This window comes from Oryx dammah, unplaced genomic scaffold (assembly GCF_014754425.2).
Source record: "Oryx dammah isolate SB20612 unplaced genomic scaffold, SCBI_Odam_1.1 HiC_scaffold_7, whole genome shotgun sequence".
NCBI classification, from domain to species: domain Eukaryota; kingdom Metazoa; phylum Chordata; class Mammalia; order Artiodactyla; family Bovidae; genus Oryx; species Oryx dammah.
The window spans coordinates 2,107,150-2,123,393 of NW_024070191.1; positions in this window are offsets into that span (position 1 = coordinate 2,107,150).

The window sequence follows — 16,244 nt, forward strand, 5'->3', positions numbered from 1 at the left end:
AAAAAATAAGTTATTTCTGAAAAAGTCTATTTTATAATTTAAACAGTGTTAGTCTATTTTCTCCTTATCTACTGGCTGGAAAATCTGGTACAATTTTGAATAGAAGTGATGAGAGTGGAAAACATTAAGATTCCCAGTTTTGGGGGAAAGCTTTCAGTTGTTCACTATTAATTATGATATTTACTATTGAATTTGTGTGGATACATTTACAAAATTGGATGACTTTCCTAAGATTTTTTATATGAATGGATGGTGATTTTATTAAGAGCCTTTTCAGCATTTGTTGAGGTGATTTTATTTTCTTATATACAAGAATTAATTTATATTGAATTTGCTAATAGAATGAAAAATATCAATGTTGAAAAAAGCTCACCTTTATGGGCTAAACCCCTAATTGGTCATGGTATAATATTTAGTATATATATGGCTGGATTTGATTTGATAATATTTTGTTAAGGACATTTACATATATGATGATGAGTGAAATTATCTGAAGTTTTCTTTTTTTGTAGAATCTTTGTCTGGTTTTGATATAAGGGTAATTATGGTCTCATAAATTAGTTGAGAGATACTCTGTTCTCTTCTATTTTCTGAAAGAATTTAAATAAAATTGGTATTATTTGCCTGTAAAGTAGTAGGTAGAATCTGCAGCTAAGCTACCTGGGACTGGAGTTTGCTTTGAAAGGTTTTTCACTAAAACTTCATTTATTCACTGAATAAAGGGTATTTTGAATTATTTATTGTGTCTGTAGAGTAATTTGAAGATTGTGAAGATTGTGTATGTAGAGTAATTTGTTCATTTTTCCATGGTACTATCATTCTATGTATGTAGGGAATGTACTCATGGCTTATCTTTTGGCTGATGATGGTAGTTTGTAGGTCCCATCTTTTTTCTCTACTAGACTCACTCACTGTTGGTTTTGTTTTCTCTGTTGTTTTTCTGTCTCATTGAATTTTGCCCTTTTTGGCTTTCCTATCTAGTGTGACAATGTGGAAGCTTAGATTATTGTTTCAGGGCTTTTTTTCCCTCTATAATTGTGATGGTTAATTTCATATGTCAATTTGACTAGATCCCAGGGTGACTAGATATTTGGATAAATGTTGTTTCTGGGTGTGTCTGTGAGGGTGTTTCCAGATGGAACTAGTGTTTGATCTATGGATCATAAAGCACCTTGCCTCCCTGGTATGGATTCAGTTCAGTTCAGTTGCTCAGTCATATCTGACTCTTTGCGACCCCACCCCATGAACTGCAGCACGCCAGGCTTCTTGTCTATCACCAATGCCTGGAGCTTACTCAAACTCAAGTCTGTCGAGTCGGTGATGCCATCCAACCATCTCATCTTCTGTTGTCCCCTTCCCCTCCTGCCTTCAATCTTTCCCAGCAACAGGATCTTTTCTAATGAGTCAGCTCTTTGCATCAGGTGGCCAAGGTTTTGGAGTTTCAGCTTCAGCATCAGTCCTGATTTCCTTTAGGAAGGATTGACTGGTTTAATTTCCTTGCAGTCCAAGGGATTCTCAAGAGTCTTCTCCAACACCACAGTTCAAAAGCATCAATTCTTCAGTGCTCAGCTTTCTTTATAGTCCAACTGTCACATCCATACATGACTACTGGAAAAACTGTAACTTTGACTATATGGACCTTTGTTGGCAAAGCAGTATCTCTGCTTTTTAATATGCTGTCTAGGTTTGTCATAGCTTTTCTTCCAAGGAGCAAGTGTCTTTTAATTTCATGGCTGCAGTCAACATCTGCAGCGATTTTGGAGCCCCTAGTTTGGGGAACATCCTCTAATCCCGGAAATGTTAAATACAACAGAAAGACAGGAAAAGGAAGAGAACTCAGCCTTTCCTGCCCATTTTCTTGAGCGAGGACACTGAATTCCTCATATACAACTTGCCTCTGGTTCTCAGGCCTCCCCTCTGGACTGAATCCCACCTCTGGCTTCATGGGGCTCCAGCTTGCAGAGAGCAGATTGTGGGAGTTCTCAGCCTCCACAACAGTGGGACTCAACTCATTTTTATTAAATCTCTTCATATGTATCCCTACTGGTTCTATTTAACCAGGGAACCTTGACTAATACAAGCACTGAATGCTGTAAATTTCCCTCTAAGCACTGCTTTGGCTATGTCTTAAAAATGTTGATTCTTTGTGTTTTCCTTTTTATTCAATTTTATTCACTTAGAAATATTTCCTAATGTACCATGTACTGTTTAATTTGCAGTGATATCCCAGATATTTTTCTGTAACTGGCTCCTAATTTCATTCCTTTTGGACAAAGACTATATATTATATGATTGCCTTTTTCCCCCTCTCCTGGTAAAAGTTCAGTGTGCATGTGAGAAAAATGTGTACTATGCTCCTCTTCAGTGAGTGGTTCTAAAAATGTCAATTAGATGAAGTTGGTTAATAGGATTATTCAGACTGACTTTCTGTCTGCTTGTTTTATTAATTATTGAGAGATATCTGTTGAATTATCCAACTTTAATTATAGATTTGTCTTTTTCTACTTTCAGTTCTATTAGTTTTTGTTTCGATTATTAAATGCTGTGTTGTTTCATGCTTACACCTTTAGGATTGCTCTGTCTCCTTATGTAGTTTTCTCTGTACCTCTGATAATTCCTTATTTGGAACTCTATTTTGTCTCATATGAATGTAGCCACTCTAGCTGTCCTTGATTAGTATTTACATGCAGTGTTTTCCATACATTTATTTATAGCATGTCTACATGTTTAATGTGGTGTGAATGTCACAGAGATAGCATGTAGTTAGATATTAAATTGTTACTCAAACAACCTTTGCTTTTTAATTCTAAATTGTCAAAGTGTATCAATATAATTATTGATATATTTGGATATAAATCTACCACTGCTTGCTGCTTTCAGTTCTTCTCATCTCTCTCCTTGTTTTGACCCTTTTTTCTTCTTTTCCATTGCCTCCTGTAGATATATACTTTCTCATGATTTTATTTTATCTCCACTTTGGAGTTAAGGGCCGAGGAGTGATGATGGACAGAAGACACGAGTCCTCAGAAGACAGAGGCTGGTGTTGGAAGTTGCCATTAGTCCCGTCCTGCAGAAATCCTGGTGGGGACAGTGGGTTTTCCCTAAGTTAGATAAGCTCTGATGCCAGTCACACTCCATCCGTGGGTATGGAGACCCCACCTAATATCTGCTGACAAGTGAAATTCAACAAATTATCTTTATATTTTGGGGGGGAAAGTCCTAAGATGTTAGAACTAGCTCAGGTCGCAACAACTGTATGAAGCTTCCTCAGATTACATTGTGAACATTGAGTTTTCCCTGTTCTCATCTTCACATCCAGCCTGCCCATTCTGGCACTTGCACTACCTGTGCTGTGTCAGTGAGCTGTCACAGAGGCAGTCTGACACCATTAACTACTAGTATTGCAGGCACACAGTATGTCCATGGTCAAGTACCATTTCAATTTAGTGATCTTTAATAGAAGCAAGATCCATGAAAGAGATGTGAGTTATATTAGCAAAAAAATTATAGTTGATCTTTTCTTCAGATCTTAAACCATCGTGCAGTAGGATCTGAAGTATTTATTTAGAACAAAATAATTGCATGCACTTTACTAGGCACAGACTCTGTGCTACCCATAGAAAAGAATTAAATTGAATACATAACTTCGAGAAGTACTTAATCTTTTTGTCTTTCTCCTCTGTCTATAGACAGGCAGGCAGGCAGGTAGATGATAGATGGATAGATAACTATCCATTAAAATAATTAGATGACTCCAGACTTATTGTGGAAGTTTAGTAGTTTAACTACTAATTCTGTAAGTATATTAGTGCTCCTTTAATGCAATCTATTTGTGAAACCTGATACAGTATGTGCATATCTGTTAATTTTTTTTTTACTTTTATTTATTTGGCTGTGCAGAATCTATTCTGCTGCAGAATCTAGCTCCCTAACCAGAGACTGAACCCAGGCCTGAACATTGGGAGTGCAGAGTCCTAACCACTGGACCCACAGGGACACCCTCGTAAGTGCAGATCTTGATAAGAAGAGTTAATGAGTACATACGTTTATGAGAGTATCCAGAAAATGTGTGCAGAGTATGTAGATGAGCCATTATGCTTTTCTGCACACAGACTAGTACTAAACAGTTGAATAGATAGAAAGTACTCCATTTAATGCATTAGATGCTTTTTGATTACTGATGTTATGCTGAAAAGCAATCAAATATTATACTAATTAATATGTAGAAAAACTTAATTTATGTTGTTACATCTTACCATCAAGAGTGAAAAGGTGAACATTAGGCAGAAAAAAGAGGAAACTATTGAAAAAGTGGTCCCTAACACATTATTTTCTTAGCATTAACACATGGGAAAAAATGGAAACTGGAAATAAAGTCCTCTATTTCTGTCAGTAGGCTGAAGACCATATCAGAAATACACAAAAATGTCATGGATGATATACAAATGAAGAAACCTAATCTAACTGAATTCCATATGGTTTTTCTTATTAATATATCATGGCGATGAAGTATGTGATTATATGACTATAATACTTCAGCCAAGATGAGAGTTTTAATAAGGTTTTAATACTTGCTTCAATTATTCATAAGTGTCAGTGGTAAATGTCTCTTTTCTCTATGGAGCTCAATGTTTTTAATATCAAAACCACAGTATTTTAAAGGTATTTCTCAAATGGATTAAAATGAAAAGAACATATAAATATAATTTGAGAACTAGAAGAAAGACTTAATTTCATAACATTAAATTGAAATTTAGAAACCTGTTTGGAACAAAGATACTAAACCTTTCACTGCCAGGGCTAAAGAAACACAGCATACATGAAGCAGTGCAGAGCATTCTCTTATGGTGTAAAGAAGTATTTATTCATGGCGATAAGACTGATGGTTATCAGTGGACTCATTCTTTTTAATCTAGTGTCTATAGGATTTTGACACATACATACTTCTCTCATCAAGTGATAGACCAAGGAGACTATACTCAGATCAAATATTGAAGAATTGTTTAAAATATGATCATCACACTTTATCTAAGGAAACTATTAGAGGCTCTCTACCAATGATCATAGACCAGATATTTTCAAACACATAGAGCAGAGGCTGTTCCCAGATCCTAGGGATCAGTTCTGTTTCTCTTGCCGAGTTTCCCACAGGACACATACAGAGTAATTTCTCATCCTCGACCTGATGAGAAACTGGCAACCTTTATTGATTAACTAGCTGCCTTTCAAACGTGGTGTATATTGTTAGCAGAAGCTCTCATTGTTGTTCAGTCACTCAGTCATGTCAGACTCTTTGTGACCCATGGACTGCAGCATGCCAAGCTGCCCAGTCCTTTACTATCTCCCAGAGTTTGCTCAAACTCATGTCCATTGAGTCCATGATGCCACCCAATCATCTCGTTAACATGAAGTCCAACAAAATGCCATTCACATTGGAGGCATATTCCAGCATGTTTAGCTTAAAGTTAGGTTTCCCTTTAACATTACCAACTGGCAAGTCCATAAATCTTTTCAAGTTTGTCTCCCAAGAGATAACTCTTGTTGACAAGAATTTGTAAACAAACCTTTCTAAGCCCTCTTTAAAAAAACATGCTACTTATTGCTTGTCAGGTCAGTTTGAGGGTCCTCAACGATAGTGTGAACAGGATTTCCTGTAGGGTGTTCAGATAACACACTGCTCAGGTTTGCATATGGAGTCAGTCTGGCTGCTGTGTCCATACACAGTTCCACTCGGATGTGGCTTCACCCTCTGCCATGCAGTCACACATTTAGGGAATGTGGCCCTAGAATACTCGGAATCTGACCCCTAAGAGCAGGTTTTCTGGTCCTGAGTCTAGCCTGTGATGGAGAGCGGAAGAGTCTGCACTTCCCAGGCAGAACTTGAAGGAGTCTGTGGCCTCTGCTGAGTGGAGGGAAAGTGTCTGACAGTCCTCGGGGAGTTGGGTAATGCCAGCCAGTGCCAGGAGCGGTGTTGACTGGCTTCAGCAGAGTGATCACACGTGGGGCTGACTCTGCAGCAGAAACCATCCCCTGCCTGAGCTGTGACAGCCTTTGCATCGGCCTTGCTGCCCACATCTGTGCCACCTCTGGAGGGTGCCGTGCCTCCTGGGCCTGCTGTCCCCTTCGCTTCACCTTCCCTCAAGCTGTCATCACTCTGGGGCTCTGGGGCCCTGGGGCCAGTGGGCGGACGCTGCTACCTGCTGGGTACACCTAACTACCAGGCCAAGATTGTGACCCTTCCACACAGAAGGTCTTCATCGCTGCTTGGACTTGGATCAGACTCTCAGGTGTCTTATGATCACTATTTTCCTGTGTTTGACTTTGGAAATGTAGAGCAACGTTATGAACACTTTCTCCAAGTTTTCCTGGAACAAATGTATATCCAATTACTAGGGAACTTGTACACCTGGGGAAAAATGCCTGGGCCTTTTAGGGATGTTAAATATTTGAAACAGGTTGGTTGATTCCTGGCCATGCAAAGTCAAATTTGGGGATAACAGTGGCAGAGACAATTGAAGGTGGGCCCCTGGTCTGTGGACCTCGGCAGTCCCAGCAGGCGTAAAAGCACATTTTATCCCGGTCCGACATGGGCGTGCATCCTTGTGATACCATGACAAGCTGGGGATGACCTGTGCCATCTCCCAGCAGGAAGGGGCTCTGAGACACATAAGGCCAAGAACATAACCAGAGGGACCCCACCATCCCCTCTTCTAGTCTGTGTCTTTTCCTCAGACAACTCCTGTTGCCCACACTGCCTCAGTCAGGGTTCAGTTAGGAAAACAGAGAACACACTAGGAATTTCAAGCAGAAGGACTAAACACAAGGGTTGGTTCTCAGAGGTGTTTGAAGGCTTGAAAACCTGAAAAAAAATGTCGCTAAGGTAACCCATAACTTTTATACAGAGTACATCATGAGAAATGCTGAGCTGGATGAAGCACAAGCTGGAATCAGCATTGCTGGGAGAAATATCAGTACCTCAGATATGCAGATGACACCACCCTTATGGCAGAAAGTAAGAAGAACTAAAGAGGCTCCTGATGAAACTGAAAAAGGAGAGTGAAAAATTTGGCCTAAAGCTCAACATTCAGAAAACTAAGATCATGGCATCCAGTCCCATCACTTCATGGGAAATAGATGGGGAAACAGTGGAAACAGTGTCAGACTTTATTTTTGGGGGGCTCCAAAATCACTGCAGATGGTAACTGCAGCCATGAAATTAAAAGACGCTTACTCCTTGGAAGGAAAGTTAGGACCAACCTAGATAGCATATTGAAAAGCAGAGACATTACTTTGCCAACAAAGGTCCGTCTAGTCAAGGCTATGGTTTTTCCAGTGGTCATGTATGGATGTGAGAGTTGGACTGTGAATAAAGCTGAACGCTGAAGAATTGATGCTTTTAAACTGTGGTGTTGGAGAAGACTCTTGAGAGTCCCTTGGACTGCAAGGAGATCCAACCAGTCCACCATAAAGGAGATCAGTCCTGGGTGTTCATTGGAAGGACTGATGTTGAAGCTGATACTCCAATACTTTGGCCACCTGATGCAAAGAGTTGACTTATTGGAAAAGACTCTGATGCTGGGAGGGATTGGGGGCAGGAGGAGAAGGGGACGACAGAGGATGAGATGGCTGGATGGCCTCACTGACTTGATGGACATGAGTCTGAGTGAACTCCGGGAGATGGTGATGGACAGGGAGGCCTGGTATGCTGCGATTCACGGGGTTGCAAAGTGTTGGACACGACTGAGCGACTGAACTGAACTGAACTGAAGGTAACCCAAAGTAGTTAAATTCAGGAAGATGTTTCTCTGTGGTTTGGGGAAGAGTTGGGACCAAGGAGGCCTCAGATAGGAAAGCCTTCTTTCAGATGAGGCACCGCCTCTCGCGGGGGATGGAGCCGAGTCTTCCCACAACTTCAGGAGCTCCAAGGAGGGAGGGGGAACCCGCGCTGTTGCACTCAGGTGTCCAGGTGCAGCAGGGCCAGGGCTCTGTGTGCCCCTGCCAAGTCCTGAGCCTCTGTACTGAGTTCAGCTACTGTAGTTACTCTTGGAGCCGTTGGCTTCTGCTGGGTGATTCTGGAGAAACCTGGATGTGGGGAAGAGCGGCCCTTGCCCCCTCTCTCTGCCCAAGGACGCCTCCTGGAGTGTGGTGTGCAGAGTTCACGCTTCAGCAGATCAGAGGAGGGCGGCCCTGCAGCTCAGGGGGGCAGGTGTATATCCATCAGTAGGCAACCAGAGTTGTGCTTTGAATGTCACTCTGTGTATTGTGTGGAGGGTGGTGGAAACAAGATCAGTCATAGAGTTATTACAGTGGTGAATCCAACTACTAGAGAAAAGTTAGTAGGGGAAATGTGCAAACTTGGGAATGTTTTTGATAAAATCGTATGAGAATATTTTGGCACGCAGAGCTCTAAAACAGGCTAAGTGCAGGATAACAGATTGCATACATATTGCCTCTTGCAACCTATTAATGAAAGATGGTGATACTGAAGAATTGTCTGTCATTTTTACAATGAAGGAAATCTGAATCATCTCCCCAAGGTGAAGCCAGCACATTACTGTTTGCTAACTAGGCTGGGTGATGGATTTCTCTGCATTAGGAATTCCTCAGCGGGCCAGTGGGGAAAAGCACTGCTCACGGAGGATGAGCAGGCAGTCCTGAGCTCACTCAGAGCTGAGCTGTGTCCAGCCTTGCATTCAGGCCTGTCCACACATGTAGCCTCAGAGGAGTGGGCACCACTGACATGTTTGCACAATGAATGGAAAGAATTTATCACAGAATATTCAGAACCTAAGAATGTGACTCAATAAGAGTAACTGAAATGTTTTGAGCCCTTATTATGTAGAATGCTTCATGCTAAGTACTTCATGTGCACTGTTTTGTTTAATTCTCCCTCTTACACTCTAGCTGCTATGATTAGGCATAATTCAGACATCAAAGTGAAGCTCAGAAGGTTTCAGTAACTTATCCATAATCACACATACTTTAAGCTTCAGAACCAGGACTTGAACCTGGATTGATGCCAATGTCATAGATCTAAGCACCACAACAAGGCTTTCTGCAGATTGTTGCAAAAATCTACTCATAATTCCCTGTACTCACACCCTTGAGTACCCCATCCCACATTGACTCTGTGACTTGCATTGGCCTTTACGATGATAATGCATGTCACAAAAGTAAAGACTAAAACGGTCCTGCCTCTTTACTTTGGAAGTACACAAAAAGCCTTAAATAAAAGGTGCATCATTTGCATATCTAAGAATTTATGCTAAGGAAAGAAACTGGGATTTCCAAGGTTATAATCATAAGGGGTTCATCCTTGTGTTTTTCCATTAGGGAAGTATCAGAAAGCAAAACAAAGGCCAAACAGAAAGGAACTGGTTAAACAAAACTTGCCAAATCTACACAACAAAATACTGTTTAATCATTAAACTTTTGTTGTAGAAAGTATTTAATAAAATATAAAGTTATTTGCAACATATTGAATAAAACATAGGTTTAAAAATAAAAGTTTGTGCCCAAATATCAGATGTGTATTATATCCTAAAATTACCTTTCAAAGAGTTGTTTACCAGTTCCACTTAAAAACTTCTCACATGTATGTTGCTCTGTGAATCACGTCATATTTTGAAGCACCCATGGGTAAGACATGTTATAATGAACATTGAAAATTTAAATGCTTCTGGAAGTTAGGGGAGAGAAACACATGTGCACAGAATGTACACACACGCACACACAGAGTAACATAGATTTGGTAGATATTTCTGGTTGTATGTTGTTCAGTCGCTCAGTCACATCCAACTCTCTGTGACCTCATGGACTGCAGCATGCGAGGCTTCCTGTTCTTCACCATCTCTCAGAGTTTGCTCAAATTCATGTCCATTGAGTTGGTGATGCAGTCCAACCATCTCATCCTGTCGGCCCCTTCTCCTCCTGCCTTCAGTCTTTTCCAGTATCAGGGTCTTTTCCAATGAAGCTGGCTCTTTGCATCAGGTGGCCAAAGTATTGGAGCTTCAGCTTCAGCATCAATCCTTCCAATGAATATTCAGGGTTGATTTCCTTTAGGATTGACTGGTTTGATCTTGCAGTCCAAAGGACTCTCAAGAGTTTTCTCCAACACCACAGTTCTAAAGCATCAATTCTTTAGCCTTCTAAAGCCTTCTTTATGGTCTGACTCTCACATCCCTACATGACTAGTGGAAAAACCATAGCTTTGACTATATGGTTGTAAGACAGTGCGTTAAATAGAACTTAATGCCATTGTAAACTGGACTTCTAAAGATCTGAAGGAAGATGGATGACTGCAGTGTGGAGGTCTGGAGACCATGCACATCTGCAGTGGTGTGAGAGGAAGCATGTGCTAATGTTATATGAATAGAACCTTCTGAGTTGAGATACATTTTCCAGTGACAGTATCCTAGGCATTCAAAAAGGGTTAAGTTTTAAGATTTTAGATGGATACAAAGGTGATGTATGCTAGAAGACAGTGTTAGGTGATTCAGAAACTAGTTGTCAAAGTGATGAATGCATGAATATCAAAAATACACGTGGAGATTTTGAATAAAATGGTTTCATGAAACCTAAGAGTAGAAATACTTAATATTTATAAATTATTTGTTCTATATAATGTGACAAATTGTGTATGGGTAACTAAATTAAATATTGAATAATATAAGTAGACATGATTTCTGTTACATATACATGTAAATATATATCTATATATTTATATAGGGGCTTTAGGGCTTCCCTAGTGGCTCAGTGGGTAAAAAAATGTGTCTGCAATGTAGGAGGCCTAGGTTAGATTCCTGGGTTGGAAAGATCCCCTGGAGAAGGTAATGGCTACCCACCCAGTATTATTGCCTGGAGAAGCCTGTGGACAGAGGAGCCTGTAGGGCTACAGTCTGTGGGGTCACAAAGAGTCAGATGCAACTGAGCAACCAACACTTTCACTTTCCTGTATATTTATGTTGCCCATCATATTTTTGGGTAGATTTCCTTCTGAAGTGCACCTGGCCAGTAATACTCAAGGTGGTCTTATTACTGGCATTCACAGTATGACATACTAAATTATAATATACATGCATTATTATAAATATACACAAGATCACAGGAAAAAATAAAATCTGAAATTTTTAGATTGAATTTATTGAGTTAAAGTGGTTATCATACTAGAAATGGGATCATGAGAGTGTTTTATTTTCCTAGGCATTATTTGTGTGTGTGTGTGTGTGTGTGTGTGTGTGTGTGTGTGTGTGAGTTTTAGGATTTAATGGGAGGAGGAAGTGGAGATGCTTATAGATACTTTATCAACTTTTCTGTAGTACTGTGTGTGCTAATTCAATTCAGTCTTGTCTGACTCTTTGCAACCCTATGGACTGTAGCTCGCCAGGCTCCTCTGTCTGTAGGATTCTCCAGTCAGGAATACTGGAGGGTAGCCATGCCCTCCTCCAGGGGATTTTTCCGACCCAGGAATCGAACCCATGTCTCCTGAGGCTCCTACAATGCTGGTGGATTCTTTACCCCTGAGCCACTGGGGAAGCTCCAATAAATACTGTATTAGTAAGTAAAAATGTCCTTAGATGTAATGAACATACATAGTTGTGTCATAAAACTTGTATAGTGCTGTTATCTTCCACCTTTGAAGTGACTGGACAGATCATCAGTGGGCCAGAGATTGCCTGGGCTGAGAGGAGATGGGAGGGCATCTCAGTGGAGATGTGGCAGGAGTCCCAGCCCAAACATCGGAGGGACAAGCCATCCTCTCCCTGCTGTTTGAACTAGTCAGGGTTCTCCAGAGACACAGAGGTGATGGGAGAGAAGTGGCAGGAGGTGTGTTTATCTAGAGAGATTTGTTTTAAGGAATTGCTCTTGCGATTGTGAGGTCAACGTCCAGAGTCATTCTGGAGACCCAGGGAAGAGTTATAGTTCAACTCCAAAGGCAGTCTGCTGGCAAAATTTCTTCTGGCTAAAGCTCAGCCTTTCTTCACTGAAGTCCTCAACCAGTTTTGAGTCACACCCACATTATGGAAGGCATTCTGCTGTACTCAAAATCTACTCATTTAAATGTTAATGAATAGAAATACCCTACAGAAACATCCTGATTTCCCAGGTGGTACTGGTGGTAAAGAACCCACCTGCCAGGACAGGAGACACAAGAGATGTGGGTTTGATCCCTGAGTTGGAAAGATCCCCTGGAGTAGGAAGTACTCACCCACTCCAGTGTTCTTGCCTGGAAAATCCCATGGACAGAGGAGCCTGGCAGGTTACAGTCCATGGGGATGCAAGGAATTGGACACCCCTGAGCAACTAACAGTTTCGCTTTTCGCTTCAGACAACAGCAGCACACCTCCACCCTGTGTCTCCTCCTCACTTTAGTGTGTTTTCTGTCTTTCCATGTTTGATGCTCAGATTTTCTGCTGACCAGCCTCTAATTCAGTATTTCTCTTGGTGGCTCAGACGGTAAAGCGTCTGCCTGCAATGCAGGAGACCCGGGTTCAATTCCTGGGTCAGGAAGATACCCTGGAGAAGAAAATGGCAATCCACTCCAGCACTCTTGCCTGGAAAGTCCCATGGACAGAGGAGCCTTATAGGCTACGGTCCATGGGGTTGCAAAGAGTCAGACATGTCTGAGTGACTTCACTTTCACTTTTTCAATCTATTATTAAACATCTCACTGAGACCTTATTTTAAGTTATTGTTTTTCTGTCTTAGATTTCTATTTGGTTCTCCTTTTTTGGTTTGTTTTCAGTTCATTTCTGAAAGTTTCAATATTTATTTAAATATATTAAGCATGGGTGTAATGAAGTCTGATCACTTCAAGATATGGGTCTATTGTTTATTTTTATTTTTTGACTTTCAATGTTGTATAATTCCTTATATGCCTGGTTATTTTTTGGTTGCATGCTGTTCACTGTATGTGAAAGTTTTAGGGCTAATTTAAGGCATGAGAAAACATTATCATTCTCAAAGAAGTATTTAAGTTTGCTTCTACCTGAAGCAAAAGGACACTGGGTGGAGGGTCCTTAAGGTTAGGGACTACCATGGGTAGGACACTCAGGAGCTTATTTAACATTGAATTAACCTGTCTCTTCACCTCACTTTCTTATTTTAATCAGTTCTTGCCTGTCATTACAAGAATGCTTAGATTGCTCAGATAACTATCACCAATTATCTTAATAAATAATAGCAACATGAAATTTTGTATTGCATAGATGTGGGTCAGAAGCTCATTTCTAAATGTAACCATATCAGGCATGCATGCAAATAATTAATGCATTTCGATTGCTTGTAATTTTGTATTAAAATGACGCACATTTGAAGCATCCTTAAAAGGATATTTTCAATTAAATTTGGAGATAATGAAAATATTTTCACATGGGTCAGCATTATTAATGTGTAATTTGCTGTAGCATCTCTCGTAATATAGTATATCCTAATAGCTATTATTCAGTGGTAAACCATGGCAACATAATTTTAGAATGCTGTTCAAGTGGTAAGTCGTTCTTTGCCTCTTAAGTGTTGATTGACAGTAGTATTTTCTTATGCTCCAAGGTCAGTTACAATTTATCTTTTTTCTTTTCCAGTAGTTATAGAATTTAGTGACATTAAGACGTCCTCTATAGATAGCAGAGGGTCTTTAAATGTATATAGTAATCATAAGTTGAGGGTTACTTTATAACATGAAAGTGATTAGATAGTATTAGAGCAACTTGGAAAATAGTTTAAAAATCTACAGCTTCAAATATGCTTCGATGTTTCCATGTACTTCCAAGACTCCAACCAGATATTGTATGTACTTTGTATTAATCTTTGAAAAAACTAAGCCTCTATAATTCAGCCTTGGAGGTATATTCATTATTTTGGTGACATTTCTACTTTTTGAACATACATCAATGCTTGGTTTTGGCCATTAGTGCTACACTGCTGATAGCTCACTGGGGACTTAGGGGTCAGTGTGATCAGGGTATCTGATGACCTCAGCATCTTACACAATGACCACAAGCCCTTTATTCTTAATTGATCTGCCCTTGTTTATATACTCAAGCCAGTTTCCTTCCCAGGGTGATTGCCGCCCAGGGATCTTTGCTAATGCTTTCTTCCAGCTCTGTGTGTGATATGACCTGAGGCTTGACTCTTGCATTCAGCCATCTGCCAGAGATGGCAAAACAAAATGAGAACCTTATTGATTTGTCCCTGGTCAGTCAATTAAGAAGTTTTATATTGAATGCATTGCACAATATTAGTAAAACAAAAATGTAGGAGTGTTGATTAAATTTGTTCAGTTGCAGAATTTAGAGACCAGCCAGTCTGTTAATCCTTCACCAAACATTTATTTGCTAAATAGAATCTAGCAACCATGGTGAATGGTTTCCTGCTGCCTGAGAAAAGAAACAAAATGTTTCATTCACTTATTGTTAGACTGATGGGGAGCCTTTACTATTGGTAAACAGTGAGTGGGAGTTGGCAGATGGGAGTATTAGCAGAATGAGGTTTGTTTGGATTGATTTATAGTGGCGTAGGCATAAACAGATGTAAGCAGTTTAGCCGACAACAGTAAATTCCGTGGAGGTCACAATAAAGCATCGATGTACTTAGCTGTAATTATGGCTGCCTGAAATAAATGTAGATACAGAAGTGCAACTTGGATAGCTAGAATAACTTCCTGTGTCACCTGAAACACAGCATAACCCAGGAAAAGAAAGCATCCCCGTGAAAAAACTGTTTAAATATGGTTTAGAAAAATATAATCATTTATAATATCTTTGGTAATGATTGATGGGCTTCCCAGGTGGCCCTAGTGGTTGAAGAAGCTGCCTGCCAATGCAGGAGACAGTAAGACTCCATCCGTGGGTTTGAAAGATCCCCTGGAGGAGGGCATAGCAACCCACTACAGTATTTATGTCTGGAGAATCCCACGGACAGAGGAACCTGGCAGGCTATAGTCCAAAGGGTCGCAAAGAGTCGGACACAACTGAAGTGATAGCACAAATGCACAGTGATTGATAAGAAAAGGTAAATAGGCCTCTTGCCAAGGAAAACTCCTGGACCCAGGAAAGATTAGCCGCACAAAAGACCGTCATTTGGTTGCCCGAATGCAGCAGATTTTGAGGTCTGTGAGGCAGTCTCCATGTCTTATTTTTGACACAGATTAAGTATCCATCTCAAGTTTCAGACCTCTGTGTGTGTCACAGATAAAGGCTGACTTTTCTGGGCTCCTGACATTTGACCTGCATTAATGCTTGGTGCTGTGCAGATCAGCTTTAGGATCTCAGTGACTCAAAACATTGGGAGTTAAATTGGAATACATATGCAAATATATGTAGTTCTAAAGAAGGCTACAGATGAACTGGAAGTAAAATAGTTGCTTCAGAGGTGTGTACATGCGTTCAAATGCCAGGGAAAATCTCATCATGATTATCAAAATTATCCTGAGGCTGCATTTTGAACAAAAAGAAACAGTGTATGTTCTCATGGGTTGGGTCTTCTTCCCAAACGTTAGACAAAAGACGACTAAAAGTCTGCAAAATATAGATGATTCTCCTAAAAGCACAGGGAGAAGGTGAGGGTGCTCTGTCTGCCTTTAGGTAACTGATGTCAGGGACAAAGGGATAGGACATGAGCAAGTAGAGATCTACTGATATTGCTTCACTGGAATACTCTCAAGTAATCCAGTGTGTGCATGCTCAGTTGTTCAGGCATGTCTGACTATCTGTGACTTCATGGACTGCAGCCCACCAGCCTCCTCTGTACATGGAATTTTCCCAGGCAAGGATACTGGGGTTGGTTACGATTTCCTCCTCCAGAGAATCTTCCCACCCAGGGATCCAACCCGTGCCTCCAGCGTCTCCTGCACTGACAGGCAGCTTCTTTACCACTGAGCCTCCTGAGAAGCCCAGGGAAGCTGATACCAGTCTGTGTTTTCATCCAGTCTGTCTCCTCAGTGTCAGTGTGGTTGAACAGCCTTGGACTTCTGAATCGTTTCCTGCAAGATGACAACCATGCTTTGCCCTCTGGTTCATGAATCCTACATGGGCAGAATCCAGTACCATACATCTTTCTGAATGTTAAACAAAAATGTGTCTAGAGGAAAGAAAGGTTTTTTGGCAGAATGATCTCTGCCTACACTGCTTCTAATTCGCAAAATAATTGCTTAAATATATGGAAAGAACCACCAGCTCTGAAAAAATGTCATTTCCATGTCTTTGGAAATGTTGGACTTTTTGGCTTGAAGGTCATGAAAAGCTTAA